Source organism: Salvelinus fontinalis, chromosome 3 (genome assembly GCF_029448725.1).
Source record: "Salvelinus fontinalis isolate EN_2023a chromosome 3, ASM2944872v1, whole genome shotgun sequence".
Taxonomy (NCBI): Eukaryota; Metazoa; Chordata; class Actinopteri; order Salmoniformes; family Salmonidae; genus Salvelinus; species Salvelinus fontinalis.
This window is the reverse complement of record NC_074667.1, coordinates 54,430,976-54,458,517: the sequence shown is the minus strand read 5'-3', so window position 1 is coordinate 54,458,517 and position 27,542 is coordinate 54,430,976. Positions and strand designations below refer to the sequence as shown.

Here is a 27,542-nt window from a genome sequence, read left to right as displayed (position 1 = left end):
GATGCAAATCTCATAACGGAGACTCTTGTATAAACAGAGTTATGGTAATGTGGCTGTATTGTCTCTCATGAGGTCACAAACATTAGACAAAATGGACCGGTCATAGCTGGATTCTCCAAAAATATATGATGGCGGCTACTTTGAAGAATCTAAAATATATTTTGATTTGTTTAATACTTTTTTGGTTACAACTTGATTCCATATGTGTTATATCATAGTTTTGATGTCTTCACTATTATTATACAATGTAGAAAATAGTAAAACAAATAAAGGAAAAACCCTTGAATGAGTAGGTGTGTCCAAACTTTTGACTGGTACTGTACATAATTGGGTCCGACCCAGAGGTGTAATTCTTAGTACTGCCATGAACAGATACTTTAGACAGCTACCTGTGAAGTCATCTATGAACGTTCTATTAACATCTGAGGTGTAATGGCCAGATACTCCATAGAGATTCTGGAACAAAGTATACTTTTCCAGAGATCGTGTTCATGTAAAATAAAGTATCTATAATGGACACTGGAGACTGAGTGTGTGACCTGGACCTGCTTGTTCTTGGTATCATAGCGTCCTCGCGTGTTGTAGATCCATGCCGTTTGTTTGACACCTTGATTCTCTGAAGTCTGTGTAGACATTGACCTTGACATTGACATTGATCTCTCAATGTATGACTGTAGGTTGAATCACAGTGGAACATTGGAAAACTCAGTGGCACTCTCTGCTGGCTTGAGGTAAGTATTAGGGGGGAAGTCCGTAATTATCATTGATTATACCACAGCATTGTTTAATACTTGTTTCTGATTGGCTATAAGGGCGTAGGGATGGTGCCAGGTTTCCTCCAGACGTGACGCTTGGCATTCAGGCCAAAGAGTTCAATCTTGGTTTCATCAGACCAGAGAATCTTGTTTCTCATGGTCTGAGAGTCTTTAGGTGCCTTTTGGCAAACTCCAAGCTGTCATGTGCCTGTCATGTGCCTTTTACTCTTCCATCTGGCCACTCTACCATAAAGACCTGATTGGTGGAGTGCTGCAGAGATGGTTGTCCTTCTGGAAGGTTCTCCCATCTCCACAGAGGAGCTCTGGAGCTCTGTCAGAGTGACCATCGGGTTCTTGCTCACCTCCCTGACCAAGGCCCTTCTCCCCCGATTGCTCAGTTTGGCCGGCCGCCAGCTCTAGGAAGAGTCTTGGTGGTTCCAAACTTCTTCCAATTAAGAATGATGTAGGCCACTGTGTTCTTGGGGAACTTGAATGCTGCAGAAATGTTTTGGTACCCTTTCCCAGATCTGTGCCTCGACACAATCCTGCCTTGGAGCTCTACGGACAATTCCTTAATTAATTCCTTGTTTTTTGCTCTGACATGCACTGTCAACTGTTGGACCTTATATAGACAGGTGTGTGCCTTTTCCAAATCGTGTCCCGCCAGCGGGACACCTGTCGACAGCTTCTGGTGAAATTGAAGGGCGCACAATTCAAAAAAATCATCATAAAAATTATGGATATTAAACATCTAGGTACATACAAGTGTCTTAAGAAGCTTAAATTATTGTTAATCTAACTGCATTGTCCGATTTACAATAGGCTTTACAGCGAAAGCATGCCATGCGATTGTTTAAGGATGGCGCCCCACATCAAAATATTTTTCAACCAGCACAGGCTTCATAAAATCACAAATAGCGATTAAATAGTCACTTACTTTTTGAAAGTCTGTTTAGTTGGCGCCATCGATTTGAGTAATCCACTCGTTCAACGTGCAGAGAAAGGAATCCAAAAAGCTACCGTTAAACTTAACTTCTCTAGGGTAGGGGGCAGCATTCGGAATTTTGGATGAAATGCATGCCCAAATTAAACTGCCTGCTTCTCGGGCCCAGAAGATATTATATGCATATAACTGGATTTGATTTGGATTTGGATAGAAAACACTCTAAAGTTTACAAAACTGTTAAAATAGTGTCAGTGAGTATAACAGAACTGATTTGGCAGGCGAAAACCTGAGAAAAATCCATTCAGGAAGTAGTGTTTTTGTTGGTTTTGTAGTTTTCTATTCAATGCCATTACAGTATCCATTGACTTATGACTCAAATTGCAGTTTCTATGCCTTCCAATAGATGTCAACAGTCTTTAGAAATTGTTTCAGGCTTTATCCTGAAAAATGAAGAGGTAAGAGCAGTCTGAATGAGTGGACCTTAAAGTGTCACGAGCTTTTTCATGCGCGAGACCGAGAGAGTGAATTTCTTGTTTACCTTTTTAAATTGACAACGTTATTGTTCGGTTTAAATATTATCGATTATTTAGGCTAAAAACAACCTGAAGATTTAATATAAACATGGTTTGACATTGTTTCTATGAACTTTACGGATACAATTTAGATTTTTTTGTTTGCCTGCTTTGACTGCGTTTGAGCCTGTGGATTACTGAAGAAAACGCGCGAACAAAACTGAGGTTTTTGGATATAAAGAGACGTTATCGAACAAAAGGAACATTGATTGAGTAAATGAATGTCTGCTGAGTGCAACCATATGAAGATCATCAAAGGTAAGGGATTCATTTTATCTCTATTTCTGACTTGTGTAACTCTTCTACTTGGCTGGTTACTGTTTGTAATGATTTGTCTGCTGGGCTATGTTCTCAAATAATCGTACGGTATGCTTTCGCCGTAAAGCATTTTTTAAATCTGACACCGTGGTTGGATTCACAAGAAGTTCATCTTTAAACCTATGTAAAATATGTTTTCTTTTCAGAATTTTTATAATGAGGATTTCTGTATTTGAATTTGGCGCCCAGCAGTTTCACTGGCTGTTGAAGAGGTGGGACGCTAACGTCTCACGTACCCAAGAGAGGTTAATACAAGTCAAAATACGTTTCTATTTAATCCTCAGGTACCCTAAAATCTAATTAAACTATAATATTTAATACGGAAATAAGTATGTTCAATAGGAAAGTAAAATTAGCAGGTATGTGTCCTCTTCGTCGCACGCGCACAGACTGATTTCCAACTCTGACTTCCAGTACTAAAACTCAAAATTCTTCCTCGTTTGGGAAGAAACAAGCCTGAAACCTTGAACAAAGACTGTTGACATCTAGTGGAAGCCATAGGAATTGCAATCTGGGAGATGGAATTGCAAATTCCCCATAGCTTTCCATATATATATATAAAAAAAAAAAAATTAGGATTTTCTACTGCCATATCAATTGTGTTATAGTCTCATACATTATTTTAACATTCATACAAACTTCAAAGTGTTTTCTATCCAATGGTACCAATTATATGCATATCCTGGCTTCTGGGCCTGAGTAACAGTTTAGTCAGTTTACTTTGGGCACATCAGTCAGACAGGGAGTGGAGAAAAATAGACCCTAGCCTGAAGAATTATGTAAATAAGGTATATCAGTGTTTTTATTTTTAATACATTTGCTAAAATGTCAAAACCTGTTTTCAGTTTGTCATTATGGGGCATTGTGTGTGGATTGCTGAGTTTTTAAAAATGTAATCAATTTTAGAATAAGGCTATAACGTAACAAAATGTGAAAAAAGTTAAGGGGTCTGAGTACTTTCCGAAGGCACTGTATATATCCACTGATTGTCATCTCCTACTGGTACACTGGTAGCGCATTGTTTTAGGAGAAGAAGAGGCGGCCAGGTTAAAGCTATGACTACAGATTGGTTCCTCTTAGACCTGTGTGTGTGTGTGCATGTGTGGCTTGCGTGCATCAGAGTGTAGGTACAGTAGGAGTATTAGGGTGTGCCCCGGGGCTATGAACAAGCCCAGGTGTTTTTTCCCAACTGGCAAACAGACGAGTGGGGTGCGAGGTGGTTGTCTGCTCCCTGATCGATGGCGTGTGTGTGAAGGCACCAGAGGACGAAGAAGGACGAGTGTGTGCGGCGCATCTTAAACCTTTCTCTGTGAACCTGACAGTGAGGGCTGGTAATCGGACGCCTGAGAGATAGCAGTTTGGCCATAATGGTGATAATGGAGGAAGTGGTAATCTAATGACATCCTGCAGCTGCCTGAAAGCCCTCGTCAGTAGAGCTGTCTGCCTGGGAGAGACTGACGGGACCCCATCTCTCATCCGCTCTGTCGCTCATCCAGTCTGTCTCTCAGCCACTCTCACTCACTCTCTCTCATCCTCATGCTCTGTCGCTCTAACCCTCTACTTTACCAAGTCTCTTTTCACGTCTCTCTATTTAACTATCCCCTCCCTTTCTAGATCTCTCTTTTCCCATTTCTCTATTGAACTATCCCCTCCCTTAGTATCGCTCTCTCTTTTTTACCGTTTCTCTATGTATTTAACTATCCCCTCCCTTTCTATATCTCTCTTTTCTCCATTTCTCTCAATCTTTTCACTGTTTCCCTTTTTTTTGTCTTTCCCTTTCATTCTCGTCCTCCCCCTGTCTAACTCTCAACCTTCTCTCTTTCCCCACTCCCTCCATCTGCTAGCTGTTAACCAGCCTCTTAACCGGACAGACAGGGTTGGTGGAGCCGTTAACCCTTTACACTCGTAGCTCTGGCTCTGTGCTTCACAGCTCTGTATGGGTTTTGACTGACAGCCGTTCTGAAATTGAGTACCGCACAACAAGAAGTTGCAACAATCCCTCCTGTAGGGTTTTTACGGTTATGAAAGTCCTGCAAAAGTAATGGAATTTAAAAATGTGTGTTTTCCAGGCCTGGAAAAGTTTTGGAAAAGGATATAGTCTGAAAAGTAATGGAAATTAATTTAATAATTTCTGTTAATGTAATTTCTTTAGGCACAGTTTAAGTATTTGATCAATCAAATACAAATGTACATATCAGCCAGGATTGGAATGACACTTTAGCACGTCTGTGTTTGCGCGCATCACCTGCATGTGTGCGAGACAGCTGTTGCTCAAGAAGAGACAGTCAGACATTGCAGCAGCAGGTATGCTTAGCCTATAAAATATGATCGAGAACAGACTAACTAGGTAGCCAGTTCAAAACATAAACTGAGTATAGCAAACATTAGGAACACCTTCCCTAATATTGAGTTGAACTCCCTTTTGCCCTCAGAACAGCCTGAATTCATTGGGGAATGTCTCTACAAGGTGTCAAAAGTGTTCAAGAGGGTACTGGTTCATGTTGACACCAATGCTTCCCACAATTGTGTCAAGTTGGCTGGATGTCCTTTGGGTGGTGGACCATTCTTGATACACATTGGAAACTGTTGAGCATGAAAAACCCAACAGCGTTGCTGTTCTTGACACAAACCGGTGCTCCTGGCACCTACTACCATACCTTGTTCAAAGACACTTAAAACATTTGTCTTGCCCATTCACCCTCTGAATGACACACAATCACAATGTCTCCATTGTCTCAAGGCTTAAAAATATTTATAATTATTTAACCTGTTTCCTCCCCTTCAATTACACTGATTTGAAGTAAATTTAACAAGTTACATCAATAAGGAATCATAGACTGACCAGGTGAAAGCTATCACCTGAAAACAGCAGATGTTCTTAATGTTTTGTATACTCAGTGTATCTTGTACCCTCTAGTAACTGTTTTAGGCCTGACCCCATTTAGTCGACTGGTTGATTGTTTGTTTGGTTGGTTGTTAGGCTGTTGGTCGACCAAAGATACCGACCAAAGATACCGTACCATTCTCGTTGTACGAGTGGACACGTTTTGCAGAGCGCACAACCTAGCCTGTACTTGTGAGAAGTTTTGGTTAATTTCATTCCATTTAGGAGTTGTCAATTTATTCATTACCGTTTGTTTAGAGCGCTCCTGTCAATCTTGCGCAAATGTAGGCTTATAAATGTGGCCATCTGTGGATCGGATACTTTTTCTGATTGTCTTAACTCTCCATCACTGTGTAACTTCTGAAAGTAGTTTTGTGTTCGCCTCAAACGGCAAGTAAACAAAATAAATTTTTACATCCATTGAGAGTGACAATAGTCCACTCAGCAGGGAATTTGGAAAAAAATGTCATGCTCTGATCCGGTGGAAACGTCATTAAAAAAGGCCTATATGATTACTTCTTATCCCTTGCGCAAATAGCTTACACCTGTGTCTGTCTGTCAGGAGCTCACTGGCACAGGAAACTCTGAGGGCCCAGAATATTTTGGACAATGTTGCAAGTTTGCTAGCACAAGCTTCAGTCAGACTAAGTTAATAGTTGATACAATGTTTCAAGTTCTTTGCAGACAGGCCATGCATGCTATGTGATTTATAGGATATTTATTTGAATCAATTCATTTTCTACTGGCGGGCTGCAAGGTTTTTATTTGTTGCCGCTATGTAGGCTATTTTTACATGTTGCCAATGACAATAGAAGTTACTTTTAGATTTGTAACATTTTCATTTAGATAGAATTTTGATGAACCACATGACATTGATTTTGTAGATATGAAGACTTTATTATACATGAAATTAATCTGTAGCACAAATGTGCATATGAAAATAATAACTGGCACGCAGATCAGTAAAATTTGTACGATAACTTGACACTCCAAATGGAAAAGATTGCAGACCATTGGTGTAGCCTATTTCCGTCAACTTCATGACTCCTTTCTATCCGCAACAAAATTACTATTGCTTTTTCTGAAATGCCTTGTGAAAGCTTAACACTGTAAGATCCTATTTTATTACTTAGCTAGTCATGCTGGCAATAGAACAAGCTTTAAAATCATGCCCACTTGACCCAGATTGCGATTTATAATGGACCGTTTTTGGATTGTGTAAACAACAACAGTAATCGTGTGATGGCGGGGATGCAGGGTTTTGTTCCAAACTAAGCAACTAAAAGTGTGCTTGTTCTAGTTCCTCAACGACACGGCTAGGAGAGCTCAAAAAAGTACTTCATAGTTGAAGACTTCTTTGAGTCATTAAAGTACATTGAAATTTCTTAGGAACTGTGCACACTTTGAAGAGGTGTGTGGCCACTTGTAGACACCAGTTAGACCTCTCACTTAAACGTTGTAATTTTTTATGTCTTATGTTGCACCTACTCCACATTCTTCAGGAATAGTCTTATCATGTTACTGAATGTATCCAGAGTATTTTCAGATTTTGTTATCGACAAATTACAATAAATGTAAAGACATATGCACATAAAATCAAGTGTTATCTTTTGGATTCAGTCTGTGGCAGGTGAACTGTTGTGTCCTCACAATTTCCCCCTTATCTCCAAACTGTTCTCTTTCAATTGCTACCATGGTTATGCATTTGCCTGGTTCACCAACTACTTTGCAGACAGAGTTCAGTGTGTCAAATCGGAGGGCATGTTGTCCGGTCCTCTGGCAGTCTCTATGGGGGTACCACAGGGTTCAATTCTCGGGCCGACTCTTTTCTCTGTATACATCAATGATGTTGCTCTTGCTGCGGGCGATTCCCTGATCCACCTCTATGCAGACGACACCATTCTGTATACTTCCGGCCCTTCCTTGGACACTGTGCTATCTAACCTCCAAACGAGCTTCAATGATATACAACACTCCTTCCGTGGCCTCCAACTGCTCTTAAACGCTAGTAAAACCAAATGCATGCTTTTCAACCGTTCGCTGCCTGCACCCGCACGCCTGACTAGCATCACCACCCTGGACGGTTCCGACCTAGAATATGTGGACATCTATAAGTACCTAGGTGTCTGGCTAGACTGCAAACTCTCCTTCCAGACTCATATCAAACATCTCCAATCCAAAATCAAATCTAGAGTCGGCTTTCTATTCCGCAACAAAGCCTCCTTCACTCACGCCGCCAAACTTACCCTAGTAAAACTGAATATCCTACCGATCCTCGACTTCGGCGATGTCATCTACAAAATAGCTTCCAATACTCTACTCAGCAAACTGGATGCAGTTTATCACAGTGCCATCCGTTTTGTTACTAAAGCACCTTATACGACCCACCACTGCGACCTGTATGCCCTAGTCGGCTGGCCCTCGCTACATGTTCGTCGTCAGACCCGCTGGCTCCAGGTCATCTACAAGGCTATGCTAGGCAAAGTGCCGCATTATCTCAGTTCACTGGTCACGATGGCTACACCCACCCGTAGCACGCGCTCCAGCAGGTGTATCTCACTGATCATCCCTAAAGCCAAAACCTCATTTGGACGCCTTTCCTTCCAGTTCTCTGCTGCCTGCGACTGGAACGAATTGCAAAAATCTCTGAAGTTGGAGACTTTTATCTCCCTCAACAACTTTAAAAATCTGCTATCCGAGCAGCTAACCGATCGCTGCAGCTGTACATAGTCCATCTGTAAACTACCCACCCAATTTACCTACCTCACCCCCATACTGCTTTTATTTATTTACTTTTCTGTTCTTTTGCACACCAGTATCTCTTCTTGCACATGATCGTCTGATGATTTATCACTCCAGTGTTAATCTGCTAAATTGTAATTATTCGATTTATTGCCTACCTCATGCCTTTTGCACACATTGTATATAGATTCTCTTTTTTCTACCATGTTATTGACTTGTCTATTGTTTACTCCATGTGTAACTCTGTGTTGTTGTCTGTTCACACTGCTATGCTTTATCTTGGCCAGGTCGCAGTTGCAAATGAGAACTTGTTCTCAACTAGCCTACCTGGTTAAATAAAGGTGAAATAAAAATATATATATTTTTTTTTCATATTTCTTCCGTAATAAACATTTCAGTTTATCCCTGTCCTTATAGGCCAATTCCTACGAGCGTAAAGGGTTAACCAGCCCCCTAACCATTCAGACAGGGTGGCGTAGCTGTTAACCAGCCTCCTAACCATTCAGACAGGGTTGGCGTAGCTGTTAACAAGCCTCCTTACCATTCAGACAGGGTTGGCGTAGCTGTTAACCAGCCTCCTAACCATTCAGACAGGGTTGGCGTAGCTCTTAACAAGCCTCATTACCATTCAGACAGGGTTGGCGTAGCTGTTAACAAGCCTCCTAACCATTCAGACAGGGTTGGCGTAGCTGTTAACCAGCCTCCTAACCATTCAGACAGGGTGGCGTAGCTGTTAACAAGCCTCCTAACCATTCAGACAGGGTGGCGTAGCTGTTAACCAGCCTCCTAACCATTCAGACAGGGTGGCGTAGCTGTTAACCAGCCTCGTAACCATTCATATAAGGTTGGTGGTTGGTGTGCAGCTGAGTCTTATTTACAGCCAGGCTGCTAAACAGCCCCGAGGGAGAGGGGATGAGCCCTGATGACATGCAAGGAGACAGTCTCTCTCTCTGAGCGCAGTCTTAACAAGCCAGAGAGGATGAATAAAGAAGGAAAGCAGAGGGTTCTCTCTCAGCTCTTTTGTCCACCGATGCAGAGAAAAGCCTTGAGCTGAAAAAGTGATTAAGGACCACCAACAATTAAAGGCTGCGGCTGCAGAAGGTGTTTAAGAGTTCCTTGCCTATTTCCCCCTCTATAAAAGGGAAGTCGTTAGTTTACCAAAGACTGCAATTAGGAGTGGGCAAGCCTGCTTAGTGCTGGAGGGAAGGAGGAAAGAAAGAGGCTGCTGAGCCAAACTTTTTAAGATGAAGTCCCTTACTCTTCTTTTGTAAGGTTTCCCTTTTTGAATGTCTAGTGTCTGACCATGATGAAAATGCAGCATGTCTTTTTTTGTTAGTTTTCTTTCAGACGTACAGCTCATTGCAGAAGGTCTTGGTGGCCTTCAGGAGGAGGGTGTTGTTACCTGCTTTACAGGCACTTTGCCCTGGTCTCTGCAGGATGCAGCTCGGTTCTTCCAGTCAGGTGAGTCTAGACTAGATGATGCGCTCTGTGACCACTCAACCCTGCCCTGAGGCTGCCGGGCACCTCCACACCTTAGTGGCCTGTTTGTGCATGCTGGTTAGAGCAGTATTGGTGGCCTCAGTGTCGTGCCCAAATAATAAAGCCCTCAATATGGCCTCGTCTCTCCCCAATTAATGTGACAGCATAGTTATGCTTAATTTGAAAGCATTGATTTACTACCACTCTCTTTACTCTGACCAATGTTTTGATGGGAACTTGTGGTTTAATGCATTTCTGTCGGAAGGCAAAGCCTGCCTGGTAGCTGTGGGCTGCAGCTTCTCTGTTCAATGCTTTGGAGACTGACAGAAAGACTGCTTTACAGCCAACATGCACCAAAATTTATACATCACCACAGCACCACAAGCAGAGCAGAGCAGCCCGCATACAAGCAGAATATTTCCTGCTCAAAACAATGCACTGAATAAAGTATCTAGAGAAAGGCCTCTCATTCGTGCTGCAGTATAGCATATGTGTAAAAGAAACCTCTCCAACAGAGTTGTCTGTCTGATTCAACCTCTCCAAGCAGAAAGTGTGTTTTTGTTCCATATGGACTCAAACTGTTGACTTTGATATTGCTCAGCACAAAGTAATCTTTAAATCAAAGCCCCGCAGGTAGGTAGATGAAGGCTCTGCCATGTCAACACATTTAGGATGTCTGTGGGGTGAGGTGATCCAGTTTGTGATGATTTGAACGCTCGTCAATGTCTGCAAATTGAAGGTTATTTTAAGCTCCAGATTAGAATTTTTCCGTGCCTCATTAGGTAAGGAGATGAGTTGATCAGATGACTGGGAGAATCCCACTTAGTCACCGTGAAGGAAGCCTCCTTGTACTAGACTACACTATCTACCTTAATTCTCTAGAAACAAACACACAACTTCACCTGTTATAATGGACTGTTTCACTCTCTCTCCTGACGCTGGACATTAGTTAATAAACAGTCACATACCCAGTTGTTTCTGTGCTGGAAAATGCAACCAAGCCTAACTGATGATATTAGTCTAAGCAGGCCAACAACAGCAAATGCGTCTCTTCATTTGAATGAGTTTCCCTCTGCAAGTTCAACAACATTTTGTTCAGGCTTGTAATTGTCTTTATTTCCGTGCAGCAGCATCAGGCGAGTGAGAGAGTGAGTGTGGGTAATAGGGCCCACGTTAATGAACTGTAAAACTCCAGTAATGCAGCCTGGCTGGTGTACGTCTGAGAGGGCGCCACACGTTTCCTCCCAGCATTACTGCGCACAGCTAATTCATTTGTCAGGATAAGGCAAATGAAAATGTGTGCTCTAATGTGATGCACTTAAGCAAACTTTGGTAGATATTAGGAAAACAAACTCATTAATGTCTTGGGGGAGCGGCAGGTTAAGACCTTGAAAGAAATGTTATCCTGGGGGTAAATATTTGAACTGCCCTCTGCCAGGGCAGACTGGGATAAAAATTCAGCCCTGGCATTTCAGCCACACTGCGCGCGGTGTCTGTCTGTCTGTCTACTTTTCCTTGTTCTCCTCTGTCGGTACTCTGTCTGTGTCAGTCACTCTGTCTGTCACTCCTAAGTGTTAATTGCTATTATATATAGAGCCAACATATTAAGGAACTGGCAGTACATCAACTCCACTACACTCACCTCTGAGCTGTCTCTGCTAAGCCAAGCATCCATTCCCACAGACCAGGGGATCACATTACCTCTGGTGGGCCCAGCATCCATTCCCACAGACCAGGGGATCACATGACCTCTGCTGGGCCCAGCATCCATTCCCACAGACCAGGGGATCACATGACCTCTGCTGGGCCCAGCATCCATTCCCACAGACCAGGGGATCACATGACCTCTGCTGGGCCCAGCATCCATTCCCACAGACCAGGGGATCACATGACCTCTGCTGGGCCCAGCATCCATTCCCACAGACCAGGGGATCACATGACCTCTGCTGGGCCCAGCAACATTCTAGTTGTGAATGAAGAAAGATGACTCGATAAATGCCTAAAAGATGATCATTGGCTCATAATACCTTATGAAAGCCTAACTACTTATATTGTAAATATAAGTGCCTGGCTATCATACATGTCCCCCCTGTCCTAACGGTTAATTATTGTTACAAACATGTGTGTGTGTCTCCCACTCGGTCTCTGTTTTTTCCCTACGTCCACTATACTTGACGACTGCAGCAGCTGTCTGTGCTGCTGTGCCTATCATCACTGGGACCAGAAGACCAGGGAACCACACTGCCTGTGCTGGGCCCAGCAACCCCCTTCCTGCGAGTTGATTGATATTTTGGCTCAGTATTATATATTACACACCGTTTGCTCACCATTTATTAATCATTACTCCCACATTTGTAAATGTTAGTAAGCTAGTTATTCACACTTGTGTATATATATATTTCCTTAAATATCCTGTGTTGTTTGCTTCTGTGAGAAATTACACTGGTCACTCAAAGCATTTATAAAGTATTTATAGAATATAAATAGACTCACTTTAGGGACTGCAAAAAGACCTTATGAATGATTAGTAAATGGTTTATTAATGTGAGAGTAATGATTAATAAATGGTGAACATACAATTTATAACTGCCTTATGGTTTATTACGGATTCTTAAAGTGTTACCCATCCTAGTTGTAAAAGAATAAACACACATATTTGACAAAGAACAAAATCACGGAATAAATGCCTTATAGATGACCATTGGCTTACTGTATATAATACCTTATAACAGCCTAACTACATATTTCAAATTAGTGTATGTCAAGTGTTCCCTCCTGCCCACTTAGTGTTTAAATATTAGGCTACATATAATTCAATAGAGAGAGAAGGAGAAAGAGAGACTGACAGTTCCTTAATGGTTTGGCTATATAATATAGTCATTGGCTACATTAAGGAACAGTCAGTCTCTCTCTCCTTCAGTCTCTGTTTTATTCTATTGAATTTAGTATACAACCTTCTGTGTTTGCCAAAGAATGAAGCCGGGACTAGTTTATGTGAATGGATTTACAGCTTTGCGCTTAGTTTGGCAGTTCTGCGCGTGTATGCATATCTTTCTGCCAAGAAGTGATGGACCTTTCAGCAAATTAAATAAGCTGGAGATAGGCGGGACTTTCCAGCCTTCAGTGGCGGTGGCTATGTAATGTAATCCGACACCAAAGTCACTTGTTACTTCAGCTCATAAACCCTGAAGAGACTGAGATTCAGAAGCGATTAAACATTGATCAAACAATATAATACACAGACAGTCCCCGAATTGACCATTATTGTAATACATGTGTTAAGTAAAAAATATTTGTGTTTAGTAAAAAGCACTGTATAAATGTCTAGTAGATGGCTATTGCCTTACCTACTGTATGTTATAAAAGCCAATCTCACTACTTGTTAGGCTATATTGCAAGTAGCCTAGTGTGTAAATGTTCCCCCAAATCCCCCTTCCCTAATTAGCCTATATTTCATACAATATACAACCAAAATATTAGTCCTATCTGTCTCGACGGCACCACAGCAGCTGATCTGTCATGTCTCACAGACAAAGTACATGGACCAGCAGAACCAGAACATTTTGCAAATAAGTAGGTTCATTTCACACATCAAGCCTTTTCTGGTCTCCATTCCTTGTTTCTGTTTTGACTGAGTGACTGGCAGAGAGTCAGAGCGGTTCTCACACTTTGATGATGCGCGTTTAAATTGTAATGTGAATTTGCGCCACCTCAGCTCAGCCAATCAGGAAACTGGGCCGACCCATCTTGGGAGTGGGGCCGGCCGTTGCCCACTAGGCAGCCAAATCCTCAAAATACACTGAGTGTACAAAACATTAAGGACCCCCACACCCCCCTTTTGCTCTACAAGGTGTAGAAAGCGTCCCACAGGGATGCTGGCCCATGTTGACTCCAATACTTCCCACAGTTGTGTCAAATTGGCTGGATGTCCTTTGGGTGGTGGACTATTCTTGATACACACGGTAAGCTGTTGAGCATGAAAAACCCAGTAGCGTTGCAGTTCTTGACACAACCGGTGCGCCTGGCACCTACTACCATACCCCGTTCAAAGGCACTTAAATCTGTAGTCTTGCCCATTCACCCTCTGAATGGCACACACACACAATCCAGGTCTCAATTGTCTCAAGGCTTAAAAATCCTCCTCCCCTACCCTATATTCCCCTTCATCTACACTGATTGAAGTAGATTTAACAAGTGACATCAATAAGGGATCATAAGTTTCACCTGGATTTACCTGGTAAGTCTAAGTAATGGAAAGAGCAGATGTTCTTAATGTTTTGTACACTCAGTGTAGATGATTATGACAGAGAAAAGATGCAAAGGTCATAGAAAAAACATGGCCATGGGCTGCCGGCTGTGTACATTATTTTTGTATTTATATATGGTTTTGGTCAATTTCGACCACCCAACCCAAATAACAAATAAAAGATGGTCCTTCTGGCAGCACGGACGCTTATTCTCAAGGAACTCATCCAGCTGCCTGCTAAGTGGCTGCAACCAATGGGCCGCCAGGCAGGGAGAGCTGGGTAGCGAGGGTTTAGCACGACTGCTGCCGTGTAGCTGACAGTTGGACCCACTGGAGTTGACTGTCGCGCTAGCCTATACTGAGCTGGAAATGTTCGGTAATTGCTGTTCCTCAGTGTAGCTAAACTCGCATTTCTCTGTCATGTTTTTAATTGAGCCTTTTCCCTTGGCTTTTTAACATTTAGCTGAAATTTAGCAGTCACTCTATTTCAATATGGCACTAGAAAAGGTTGGAGTCTCCACTGGAGGATGAGCTCATATAGTAGGCTATGTATGCTGTTGTAGAAGTGCACACGACCCTACTTGTAGTTGAAACCATAAGTCTGCAGTTATCTTATACAGTATGTGCAGCTGTGTGTTGCCTATGCTCTCTTGTCACTTTGCCATGAGGGATGTTAGGGGGCAGTGCCCCTGTGGCAGCTGTGTTGCTGTGCCCATGCACCTCCCTCCCGGGCCTGCCTGCCTGCCTGCCTGCCTGTCTGTCTGACCCGCTCCAGGGCTCAACCACAGGGCTCGCCACCAACATGATCAACTGGCTGAACTTGTCATCAGAGTGTAAAGCAGACGAGTGCAGGATTCATTGTGTCACACGGCTCTCTCCCTCCCAGGCACTCTCCCTCCCAGGCTAGCTCTTCAGGCTGGAGAGAAAAGTAAAACCGTGAGTTTTGGAGCAGGGAGAGTAGAGCTGTGTCTCTGTACTCTGTGTCCTGGCCCTGGAGTTGGAAGCTGAGCTCTCTCTCTCTGCTCCCTCTGTAAGACAGCTCATAATCTAAATGAAAACTAAAATGTTTGTGTAAGGTTTTCCTCAGAGTGAGTGTTCTGTTTGTTTTGAAAAGAACAGAATGTCTCTGGTTACTGTGAGCCAATCCTGGAGGTGGATGTTGGACAGGAGGATTGTATCTAGACTTCAGTGCTCTGCAACAAGCCAATTGCGTCCCACCAAGGGGCTATTTATATGCCTGGGTTGAGAAAGGAGTTTTGTGGCAGCGAATGTAAAGGATCTAACTTGGCTCCCTCCAGGTGTGTGTCTTTTTGTAATGGTACACTTTGCGGGAAATCATGCCAAATAAATGAGTTCCTAAACTGTTATGAAATGAACCGTTTTGATTATCTAGACCCACTTGAGTTGTCTTTCTGGACTAGATATAGTGGACCTGAAAGTTGATTAATTGCTCACTCTGTCATGAGTTGTCTGCAATAGTATGAACTTGCAATGCTCCCATGATCTCCCGTAGCCTGTTTAGCCTATAATTTGAAGAAAGGATGTGTGGAACAATGACAATGAGACTTTAAGCCTTTAGGAACCACAGTCTCTGCCAGCAACACCCCTATTGTGTAATAATATACAGTAGCAGTCAAAAGTTTGGGACACACCTACTCATTCAAGGGTTTTTCCTTATTTTTACTATTTTCTATTTTGTAGCATAATAGTGAAGAATATAAATATGAATATATTTGTTATTCTTCAAAGTAGCTACCCTTTGCCTTGATGACAGCTTTGCACACTCTTGGCATTCTCTCAACCAGCTTCACCTGGAATGCTTTTCCAACAGTTTTGAAGGAGTTCCCACATATGCTGAGCACTTGTTGGCTTCTTTTCCTTGGTCCAACTCATCCCAAACCATCTCAATTGGGTTGAGGTCGGGTGATTGTGGAGGCCAGGTCATCTGATGCAGCACTCCATCACTCTCCTTCTTGGTCAAATAGCCCTTACACAGCCTGGAGGTGTGTTGGGTCATTGTCCTGTTGAAAAACAAATGATAGTTCCATTAAGTGCAAACCAGATGGGATGGTGTATCACTGCAGAATGCTGTGGTAGCCATGCTGGTTAAGTGTGCCTTGAATTCTAAATAAATTACCGACAGTGTCACCAGCAAATACTATCACACCTTCTCTATGCTTCACTGTGGCAACCACACATGCAGAGATTATCTGAGATTAACCCTACTAATGTTTGTGTACTAAAATATCCTTCTTTAAGCCTAGGCATTGGGCTTGAGATAGTTAAAGAAACTAACTCATATAAGCTAAGTAACAAATATAATTAAGATGTCTTATCTACAGAATATGCTTATATGATTGAACTGTTGAAACTCTGTTATTAGAATGTCTCCTTTCGGACTCTGGTGTTGGCAGCTGCGCTTCCTCCCTCAAATGGGCCCCAGTAACCTTGGGTCCAGAGAGGGGAGAAGTCAGTCTTATCTTTCACATGTCCCTGTTGCTATGCAGAATATCAGCAAGGAGTATGGAAAAGGAGGTCAGAAGGAAACATTGTTTCCATATGTGAACTGTGTGTCTTTATTGCAAACCATGTGAAGGGATGTGAGTAATGGGGAACCAATCACTTGTCTCCTCAGTGTCTGTGTGTCAGTCACCTCCTAGGGGGAGACGGTTTCCACCTTGAACTAGGGGAGAGAACAAAGTAACAACAAATGTCCTAAGTTCTAGGTACTGAACAAAATAAGTTATTTGTATTTGGGGCCCAAGGTCTGGCACAGGATGTGTGGGGTTAGTGTTTGGAACCATTGTACGTCATATCTGAAGTTGCACCTATCCTGACATAGTATGTAACCCAGAAGTTAAATCCACTCAGTGGACTCTCACTTCACCACCTGCGGAGTGGGGCGACGAGCCTCCTTGTTGTAACAAGATTTTTAATAAAAGTAATACCTTGATTGATTATTCATTTAGCCTTTCCTCATTATTGATTAAGGGTAGAATTTCCACCACACTCATCAGACCAAAGGACAGATTTCCACCAGTCTGATGTCCGTTGCTCATGTTTCTTGGCCCAAGCAAGTCTCTTGTTCTTATTGGTGTCCTTTAGTAGTGGTTTCTTTGTAGCAATTTGACCATGATTCACACAGTCTCCTCTGAACAGTTGATGTTAAGATGTGTCTGTTACTTGAACTCTGAAGCATTTTATTTGGGCTGCAATCTGAGGTGCAGTTAACTCTAATTAATTTATCCTCTGCAGCAGAGACAACTCTGGGTCTTCCTTTCCTGTGGTGGTCCTCATGAGAGCCAGTTTCATCATAGCGCTTGATGGTTTTTGCGACTGCACTTAAAGAAACTTTCAATGTTCTTGAAATTTTCTGGATTGACTGACCCTAATGTAATGATGGACTTTTGTTTCTCTTTGCTTATTTGAGCTGTTCTTGCCATAATATGGACTTGGTCTTTTACCAAATAGGGCTATCTTCTGTATACCACCCTTACCTTGTCACAACACAATTGATTGGCTTAAACGCATTAAGAAAAATAAATTCCAAAAATGTACTTTTAACAAGGCACACCTGTTAATTGAAATGAATTCCATGTGACTACCGCATGAAGCAGGTTGAGAGAATGCCAAGAGTGTGCAAAGCTGTCATCAAGGCAAAGGGTGGCTACTTTGAAGAATCTCAAATATAAAATATATTTTGATTTGTTAAATTTCTTGCTTACTACATGATTCCATGTGTTCTTTCTTAGTTTTGATGTCTTCACTATTATCCTTCAATGTAGAAAATAGTAAAAACAAACAAAAACCTTTGAATGAGTAGGTGTGTCTGTTGGCGAGTGTGTGGTCTGTACAGTCTCCCTCCGTGCTGCAGTGGAGTCTCAGTAGATCATACTGAGACTGAGGCCTCTCTGTGACAGTACTAGGATGAGAAGAAGAAGATTGACAGTGCACTGTGTAGTACAAGATCTGTGCTTGTATGTTAACTCAAGAAAGATCTTTGTAGTTTCTTCCTTAATTGATGTAGAATGCACGGCTCTCTCCTCACCCTTGTACATATTTTACAAGCACATCATTCCATAATGAGCTCTGTTTTACTCTTGGCGAGGGTTTAGCCAAGTGGTGCGCTCGTCTGTAAAATAACAGTGAAATGTGCTCCTGACGTTGTAGGCCCCTCGTCCAGATGCAGACAGCCGGGAGTTTACTGGAGCTTTCTCTGGTTCAAATTTTGCCAACGAAGTCCCATTCTCTCTGGAAAAGGAAATACCTCGACGGCCAATTAATAATAAATCAATGGTGGAGATTAGAGTTGGAGTCCGTTTTGATCTGTCTGTTACACTGCAGCAGACAGGGAAAAGAGAGTACAGAGAGAGTTTTTGTCCTGAGCTCTCTCGCACTCTCTCTCTTGCACTCGCTCTCTCTCTCTCTCGCTCTCGCTAGCTCTCAGAGCGTATGCGTGGAGCAGCTCTGTCAAGCCACTGGAAAACTCAATCAGTCTCACCTCAGTCAGAGTCAAGGAGATGAAACGACAGAAAGGCGTTTGAGTGCTTTCCCATCCGCCTCCCTCTCCTCCTCTCCCCCGCTGTGCATCGGCGCTAAATGTCAGCTTGACCTAACAACACGTTGCAACCCTGCATCGATCATTAAATGGATTAGTCCTCGTGCTTCCCGCATTGACCTGTGATTGAATTGTTACATTTCCCTTTTCCGGAAATTTTTTTCAGGTAATTAACAAAGCAAAGCTTTTTTGTCTTTCTGCCCTGAGACCTGGCTCATTTCAGCTGTGGTGTCAGCAGAGACTGACACAGTGAGAGTAGAGACAGCAAGAGAGTGGCTGAGTCCAGACTGAGGTATTAACCCTCCTGTTGTAGCGGTTGCCTCAGGGCACCTGGCTCGAATCTCCATAGCCCAGGCATTCCATTCCATTGTCTTGCTGCCAATCTATTCCCAGGTAGACATTTCATAACTGTTCTACATTGTTGTGCCTCAGACTGCATTTCATTCCTTTCTGAATGTGGAATTAAATAGCGCAGTCCACTTGCCATGCAAAGCAGCAGCGAGAGGAGTACTGGCTGTTCTTTAGGCAGGCAGGCAGGCCTCGAGCAGCAACCAGCTGTGGTTTGCATGCCATAGACAGCGCTCTGTTATCACATATGGTTAGTTGTGACAGCCCTTTGTCCCAGTGGCAGGTTTGATGACAGATTGTATAAGCATTGTTCTACTCCTCACGGTTAGATATTCCCCCGTGAAGGATTTGTCATTCCTGCTAAGTGAGTTGTCTTTCTTTCTCTGTGATTCCGGTGGTAAGATGAGATGAGCTGTAATCCCCTGTATCTTGTCAGTCCTCCCCACAGTCGACTCCCAGACACGATCAGCCGTTCATGATGGACATAGTGATTAATGAATGCGTTGCTCCGTGGGTTGATTCATACTGTCTGTCTCTCTGGGCTGTCCCACATGCGTTCATGCTCTTAAAGTCCCTCCGACAGCAGAAACATCGGCCTCAAATTTACAGTATCGTAAAAACTTCAGTGATTTAGACCAGTGAAACTCTCGTTCCACAAACTCACACATAGACAAACAAGTGGGCAATCCACTCTCAGATCAGTAGTATCAGGATGGAGAAAATCATTCTAACACCATTTCGTATTTGTCCTGATAAAAGGTGTTTAAAGTGGATTATTAATGTTGCTTACAACATATTCTATATTACAGAGGGACATTCTTTTATTCACATATCTTTGAATTGTCAGATACATTGAACATTTCCTCCAATGATCTGCCACTAACAAATTAAAGCACCTCTTTACCATTTGTTTCACTGGTTTGTTTTGATGATCCTCTGATGCCCAACTCCTGCAGTGTTGTTAGACTGAAATGAAAACCTAGTCCTCATTTTATGTATCTGTTCTCTCATCAAAAGGCTTGGAAGGATTCCAATGTAGATTGACTGAGGCCAGTCTACCAAAGCCCATAGGATCAGTGTTGTGCTACTGTACCTCAGTTAAATCAGCAGGGCTCTAACTTCCCCTTGCTCTTTCAGCATTCGCACATTCCTCCCCCTCTTTACCCACTGTCTGCCGCACAATCAATTAATTGGGTCAATTAAATCCTAGAGCAAAAACCATGGCAACCTGTGGGTGTCTAGCTCAAGGGCTCGCTAGTCTAGGAAGAGAAAGTGAGGATCTTTCTCCCTTTAGTCTCTCTCTCTGTCTTTGTCTCTCTCTCGCTGCCGTCCATTCAGCCTCTACACACATTGTGTGTATGACAATGCCCAGAGGAGAGCTCTCTTCTCCACAGCCCCAGGAGGCCCTTGGGGGACAACCAGCTGCTGCTAGAACCAGACTGACCACCCCAGGCCACTGGGTTAAGGGGGGTTCAGTGGGCCAGTCAAGCCACGGCCAGACGCCTGGGGAATGTAATTGTATGTTGTCAGCAGTGGTTTCTCTATGATTTTTTTCAGCGAGTCTCTACAGAAATATATATGTATAGTACCAGTCAAAAGTTTGGACACCTACTTATTCAAGGGTTTTTCTTTATTTTTACTATTTTCTACATTGTAGGATAATAGTGAAGACATCAAAACTATGAAATAACACATATGGAATCATGTAGTAACCAAAAAAGTGTTAAACAAATCAAAATATATTTGAGATTTGAGATTCTTCAAAGTAGCCACCCTTTTCCTTGACAGCTTTGCACACTCTTGGCATTCTCTCAAACAGCTTCATGAGGAATGCTTTTCCAACAGTCTTGAAAAAGTTCCCACATATGTGAGCACTTGATGGCTGCTTTTCCTTCACTCTGCGGTCCAACTCGTCCCAAACCATCTCAATTGGGTTGAGGTCGGGTGATTGTGGAGGCCAGGTCATCTGATGCATCACTCCATCACTCTCCTTCTTGGTCAAATAGACCTTACACAGCCTTACACTGTTGGGTCATTGTCCTGTTGAAAAACAAATGACAGTCCAGACCAGATGGGATGGCGTTTCGCTGCAGAATGCTGTGGTAGCCATGCTGGTTAAGTATGCCTTGAATTCTAAGTAAATCAATGACAGTGTCACCAGCATAGCATCCCCACACCATCACACTTCCTCCTCCATGATTCACGGTGGGAACCACACATGCGGAGATCATCCGTTCACCTACTCTGCGTCTCACAAAGAAATGGCTGTTGGAACCAAAAATCTCAAATATGATCTCATCAGACCAAAGGACAGATTTCCACCGGTCTAATGTCCATTACTCGTGTTTCTTGGCCCAAGCAAGTCTCTTCTTCTTATTGGTGTCCTTTAGTAGTGGTTTCTTTGCAGCAATTCGACCATGAAGGCCTGATTCACGTAGTCTCCTCTGTACAAGATGGTGCCTAAGAACATGGCTGACGTTTTACAGTCTCCCAACGAATGGTGCTATTTTGTTTTTTGGCGTTTTGTGTAACTTCTTTTTTAACACTTATTTTGTACATAATGTTGCTGCTATTGTCTCTTTTGACCAAAAATGACTTTAGAACAGCGATTACTCACCGCGGACTGGAAGAAACTTTTTCCTTAAACGAGTCAGACGAAAAGGATATATCATGCCTTCACTGGAACAGGCCCAGATCTCTGTAAATTGCTTGACGACGCAGGAAAAGGGGCCACAGATCGGGCTGCCTTCTGAGAATCCGTAGGCGAGCGAGTAAACTCCCACTGTCATCCATTGTTCTTGCTAATGTGCAATCATTGGAAAATTTCATTGATGACCTACGATTAAGATTATCCTACCAACGGGACATTAAAAACTGTAATATCTTATGCTTCACCGAGACGTGGCTGAACAACGATATGGATAATATAGAGCTGGCAGGATTTTCCATGCAGCGGCAGGACAGAGAAGCTACGTCTGGTAAGACGAGGGGTGTGGGTGTGTCTATTTGTCAATAACAGCTGGTGCACGATGTCTAATATTAAAGAAGTTTCAAGGTATTGCTTCCCTGAGGTAGAGTACCTTATGATGAGCTGTAGACCATATTATTCGTAGCCATCTATTTACCACCACAGAACGAAGCTGGCACCAAGAACGCTCTCAACCAACTCTATAAGACCATAAGCAAAGAAGAAAATGCTCACCCAGAAGCAGTGGCCGGAGATTTTAATGCAGGCAAACTTAAATCCGTTTTACCAAATTTTTACCAGCATGTCACGTGCAACCAGAGGGAAAAAAATCCAAGACCACCTTTTCTCCACACACAGAGATGCATACAAAGCTCTCCTCCGCCCTCCATTTGGCAAATCTGACCATAATTATATCCCCTTGATTCCTGCTTACAAGCAAAAACTAAAGCAGGAAGTACCAGTGACTCGCTCAAAAAGGAAGTGGTCAGATGACGCGGATGCTACACTACAGGACTGTTTTGCTAGCACAGACTGGAATATGTTCCGGGATTCATCCAATGGCATTGAGGAGTACACCACCTCAGACTTCGGGTTCATCAATAAGTGCATCGACAACGTCGTCCCCACAGTGACCTTACGTACATATCCCAACCAGAAGCCATGGATTACAGGCAACATCCATATTGAGCTAAAGGCTAGAGCTGCCTCTTTCAAGGAGTGCGAGACTAATCTAGACGCTTATAAGAAATCCCGCTATGCCCTCAGACAAACCATCAAACAAGCAAAGCGTCAATACAGGATTAAGATTGAATCCTGCTACACCAGCTCTGATACTCGTCGGATGTGGTAGGGCTTGAAAACTATTACGAACTACAAAGGGAAACCCAGACTCAAGCTGCCCAGTGACTCAAGCCTACCAGACGAGCTAAATGCTTTTTATGCTCGCATCGAGGCAAGCAACACTGAGGCATGCACGAGAGCACCAGCTGTTCTGGATAACTCTGTGATCACACTCTCGGTAGCCGATGTGAACAAAACCTTTAAACAGGTCAACTTTCACAAAGCTTTTGGGCCAGACGGATTACCAGGACGTGTACTCAAAGCATGTGCGGACCAACTGTCAAGTGTCTTCACTGACATGTTCAACCCCTCCCCGACCGAGTCTGTAATACCTACATGTTTCAAGCAGACCACCATAGTCCCTGTGCCCAAGGAAGAGAAGATAACCTGCCTAAATGATTACTGTCCCATAGCACTCACGTCGGTAGCCATGAAGTGCTTTGAAAGGCTGGTCATGGGTCACATCAACAGCATCCTCCCTGACACCCTAGATCCACTCCAATTCACATACCGCCCCAACAGATCCACAGAGGATGCAATCTCAATCTCGCTCCACACTGCCCTTTCCCATGTGGACAAAAGGAACACCTCTATGAGAATGCTGTTCATTGACAACAGATCAGCGTTCAAAACCATAGTGCCCGCAAAGCTCATCACTAAGCTAAGGACTCTGGAACTAACACCTCCCTCTGCAACTGGATCCTGGACTTCCAGGCAGTGTGATGAGCAAGACAAAGGATGTGAGCAAGACAAAGGACCTGATCGTGGACTACAGGAAAAGGCGGGCCGAACAGTCCCCCATTAACATCAACGGGGCTGTAGTGGAGCGGGTTGAGAGTTTCAAGTTCCTTGGTGTCCACATCACCAATGAACTATCATGGTCCAAACACACCAAGACAGTCGTGAAGAAAGCATGACAAACCCCTTTCCCCATCAGGAGACTGAAAAGATTTGGCATGGGTCCCCAGATCCTCAAAAGGTTCTACAACTGCACCATCAACGCCTGGTATGGCAACTGCTCGGCATCTGACCATAAGGCGCTACAGAGGGTAGTGCGTATGGCCCAGTACATCACTATTTACATTGCCCCCCCCCCCCCCCTCCCCTCCCTTTTGTAGACTGCTGCTACTCGTTTATTATCTATGCATAGTCGCTTCACCCCTACCTACATGTACAAATTACCTCAACTAACCTGTACCCCCGCACACTGACTCGGTACCTGTACCCCCTGTATATGGCCTCGTTATTCTTATTGTGTTACTTTTTATTATAATTTTTTACTTAAGTCTATTTGGAAAATATTTAGTTAACTCTTCTTGAACTGCACTGTTGGTTAAGGGCTTGTAAGTAAGCATTTCACGGTAAAAACTAGTTGTTGTATTCGGCGCATGTGACAAAGTTTGATTTGATGTTGAGATGTATCTGTTACTTGAACTATGAAGCGTTTATTTGGGCTGCAATTTCTGAGGCTGGTAACTCTAATGAACTTATCCTTTGCAGCAGAGGTAACTTTGGGTCTTCCTTTCCTGTGGCGGTCATGAGAGCCAGTTTCATCATAGCATTTGATGGTTTTTGAGACTGCACTTGAAGAAACGTTCAAAGTTCTTGAAATTTTCCGTATTGACTGACTTTCATGTCTTAAAGTAATGATGGACTGTCATTTCTCTTTGCTTATTTGAGCTGTTCTCGCCATAATATGGACTTGGTCTTTTACCAAATAGGGCTATTTTCTGTATACCACCCTTACCTTGTCACAACACAACTGATTGGCTCAAATGCATTAAGAAGGAAAGAAACTTTCCTTTTGACTGGTACTGTACATAATTGGGTCAGTTTTAAAATGTGCAGCAGTGGCAAGAATTTACACTGTGCTGCCCAGTGGGAGGTTAGTTTAGAAATGTTAAATTGCTCTTGAGTAATTCCTAGAAATGTGTCTCTTGTTAAATTCGGAAGCTAGCAAATTGGAGGGCTTTGGCCGCATTGACAATTATTTTCATGAAATGGTAGAAATGTTAGAAATGGAATACAGGTGAGCTTTATTTTCTCTTTGCAGATTTTTGGTTGTACTACTTTCCATGATGCAGCTAGTGTGACAGTCCCTCTCTGGGTATGTACTGTAACTACACTACAGACATGTCTCTGTCAGGAGCTTGTCCTGTCCTGGGCCTTGTCTGTGAGGTAGTAGATAGATATTGTATCTAGTCTGTCTGATTTGAGCCCTCCCCACCACAGAGACAGCAGATCCTCTCTGTGTCCCGCTGGGCTAAACAAAGCCAAGACTGTCTCACAGCTAACAGGGATAAGTACTTCAGATTTCCTCTCTGCATGACGTCCAGCTTTTGTGTACTTACACAGGAAGCCCGACACACAGAGGGAGAGAGAAACACTGACGGTGCTGTTGCATCAATGGTATACTAATAATGTATGAGGGAACTTCCTCTCCTTGAGTCCTCGTTTTGAATAGGAGTTAGGTAAACAACAAACTCTACAACTAGCTTCTACCAACTCTCTTCATGTTGCACATCAACTAATTGACTCTCTATACAGTTCCTTACTATACAGCACTCTAAGATTACAATCCCTACTATGAATGTGATGACTGTCCTGTGAGAGGGGTGTTGTGAGATCAGTGACTGTCAACAGTCCTGTGAGAGGGGTGTTGTGAGATCAGTGACTGTCAACAGTCCTGTGAGAGGGGTGTTGTGAGATCAGTGACTGTCAACAGTCCTGTGAGAGGGGTGTTGTGAGATCAGTGACTGTCAACAGTCCTGTGAGAGGGGTGTTGTGAGATCAGTGACTGTCAACAGTCCTGTGAGAGGGGTGTTGTGAGATCAGTGACTGTCAACAGTCCTGTGAGAGGGGTGTTGTGAGATCAGTGACTGTCAACAGTCCTGTGAGAGGGGTGTTGTGAGATCAGTGACTGTCAACAGTCCTGTGAGAGGGGTGTTGAGAGATCAGTGACTGTCAACAGTCCTGTGAGAGGGGTGTTGAGAGATCAGTGACTGTCAACAGTCCTGTGAGAGGGATGTTATGAGATCAGTGTGGAGGTAAAGGTGGGCAGCATAGCAGGGTACCAACACATGGCTGGAGGGAAGTGACTGACTGTGTAACCCACCTGATAGGACTCCAAACACCTCGTTATACAGCATAATGCCTCTGACACAGATTTTCAGTGTTACTCACACTCTCCTTCACACACTCCATCAAACTCAGGAAGTCAGGAAATCCAAGCCTAAGGAGACTGAGTAGGGACATGTGTTGAATGTTTTATGACGTCATTGAACATGAGGCCGATGAAAGAAATGCATGTCTGTAATTGCCTCAGTCTAGCTGTCCTTCTCCCTACCACCCTGTTCCCGTCCTCATCCAAGAACTTTTGTGTCTGACAGATGGAAGAATGTTTTTCTCTACAGAAGTTTTCCAACCTTAAAAAGCCACCCCTCCTCAGTTAATAAGGGCAACCCACAACAGTGGTTTAGTAATGACTGAACTGTGTACAACATTATTCCCTCTCTCCAAAAGCAGCCTTTGTATTCACCGCAAGCCGGGCTTTTCCCACCGCAGCACAGAGTGAGGGAGGGAGGCGAGAAAACAAGCACAGAGCCTACAATGTTAACTCAATAATGACTTCCCACAGGGGGAAAAGATCACAGGAGGGGGGGGGGGGTAAAAGAGGGGGGTGCTGCTTTGAAGTGGCAGTGCTATAGGAGGCTCTCCAGCCAGAACCAGTCAGCCAGCCTGCTCTACTCCAGGAAGGGCTTTTATAGACCCATCGTCTACAGTCTCCATGTGGGGTCTGACTCTGCACACACTGGTGGGGGTGTTATTATGGGTCATATGCATGCCTAACCATCCGTTACTCACTGTCAGAGTAATTGTTCTCCTTCAATTCCTTGTTTTTTTTGTAGGACTTGAGTCATGGGTCAGTCATGTTTTCTTTGTCGTTTCTTTCCTCATACTCTTACACTCATTTCCTGAATGGACATTTTGTTTAATTTGATATAGCACCACCACTAGCTATAAGATCTGTTAACACAGTCTCTTCCGAGGTCCTAAATGAGTACACATCCCTCCATGTTTGCTGTGTAAATGGTTTCCTCCCCGGAGTGGGAGATCATTAAGCTTTTGCGGTTATAAGGAGCTGTCTTGGCTCTCAGCGGTGGGTTAATTGGGCTGAGGAGGGCAGCAGGGGCCTCAGTGTGGCTGAGGTGTAAGGAGCTCAATGGCTGTGGAGAACTGCAGGCTCGTCCTTTATCTCGCCCTGAATGGAGCGGGAGGATGACCCGCTGGACATCGACCTGCAGAAGGCCGACCCGCAGAAGGTCAGCTATTAATCACCACGGCTGCACTGTGGAAAAATAGCTGCCACTTGAGTTTTGGCAACATCCTGCGCTGGTTTAGCTTCAAGAATAATGTATAAGGCCCGGGACTCCCAATTCCCCAGTGGCTTTACATTATGGGTGTTGGAGGAGACCTTTTATTAGGGATAAAACTACTCTTTTATAGAAATCCAATGTTATGTGGATGCTCTCCTTGGGATAGAAGGTGCATGATATCAACATGCTTCAATGTGCTAGTTGATGAGTCCATTCTCTCTACATTTGCATCTATCTATTCAAAGGAGTCTGAATTTGACTTTTTTGACCCAACATTTATTGATACAGTAAATGCTGGTTGTGTGCCAGGTGTCTATTTGACCATTCTCAAGGTTACTTGACACGTTTACTCTATCCAACGCTTGAATTTATTAGTGCTGTGTTCTATAGCTTGTTGGTCTCCTTTTTATTCTGCAGTCGGAAAGTTGACTTTGGTATAGAATGTGAATATAAATGGCAAAAAACATTTAGAATATAAATTATTTATTGTATTATTATTAGAAGTACCTC

General features: G+C 43.3%; 1 pseudogene; it reads left to right on the top strand.

Moving 5' to 3' along the window:
- Window positions 1-27,542, top strand: part of LOC129851562 (protein SHQ1 homolog) — a 67,629-nt pseudogene that overhangs the window by 13,600 nt on the left and 26,487 nt on the right.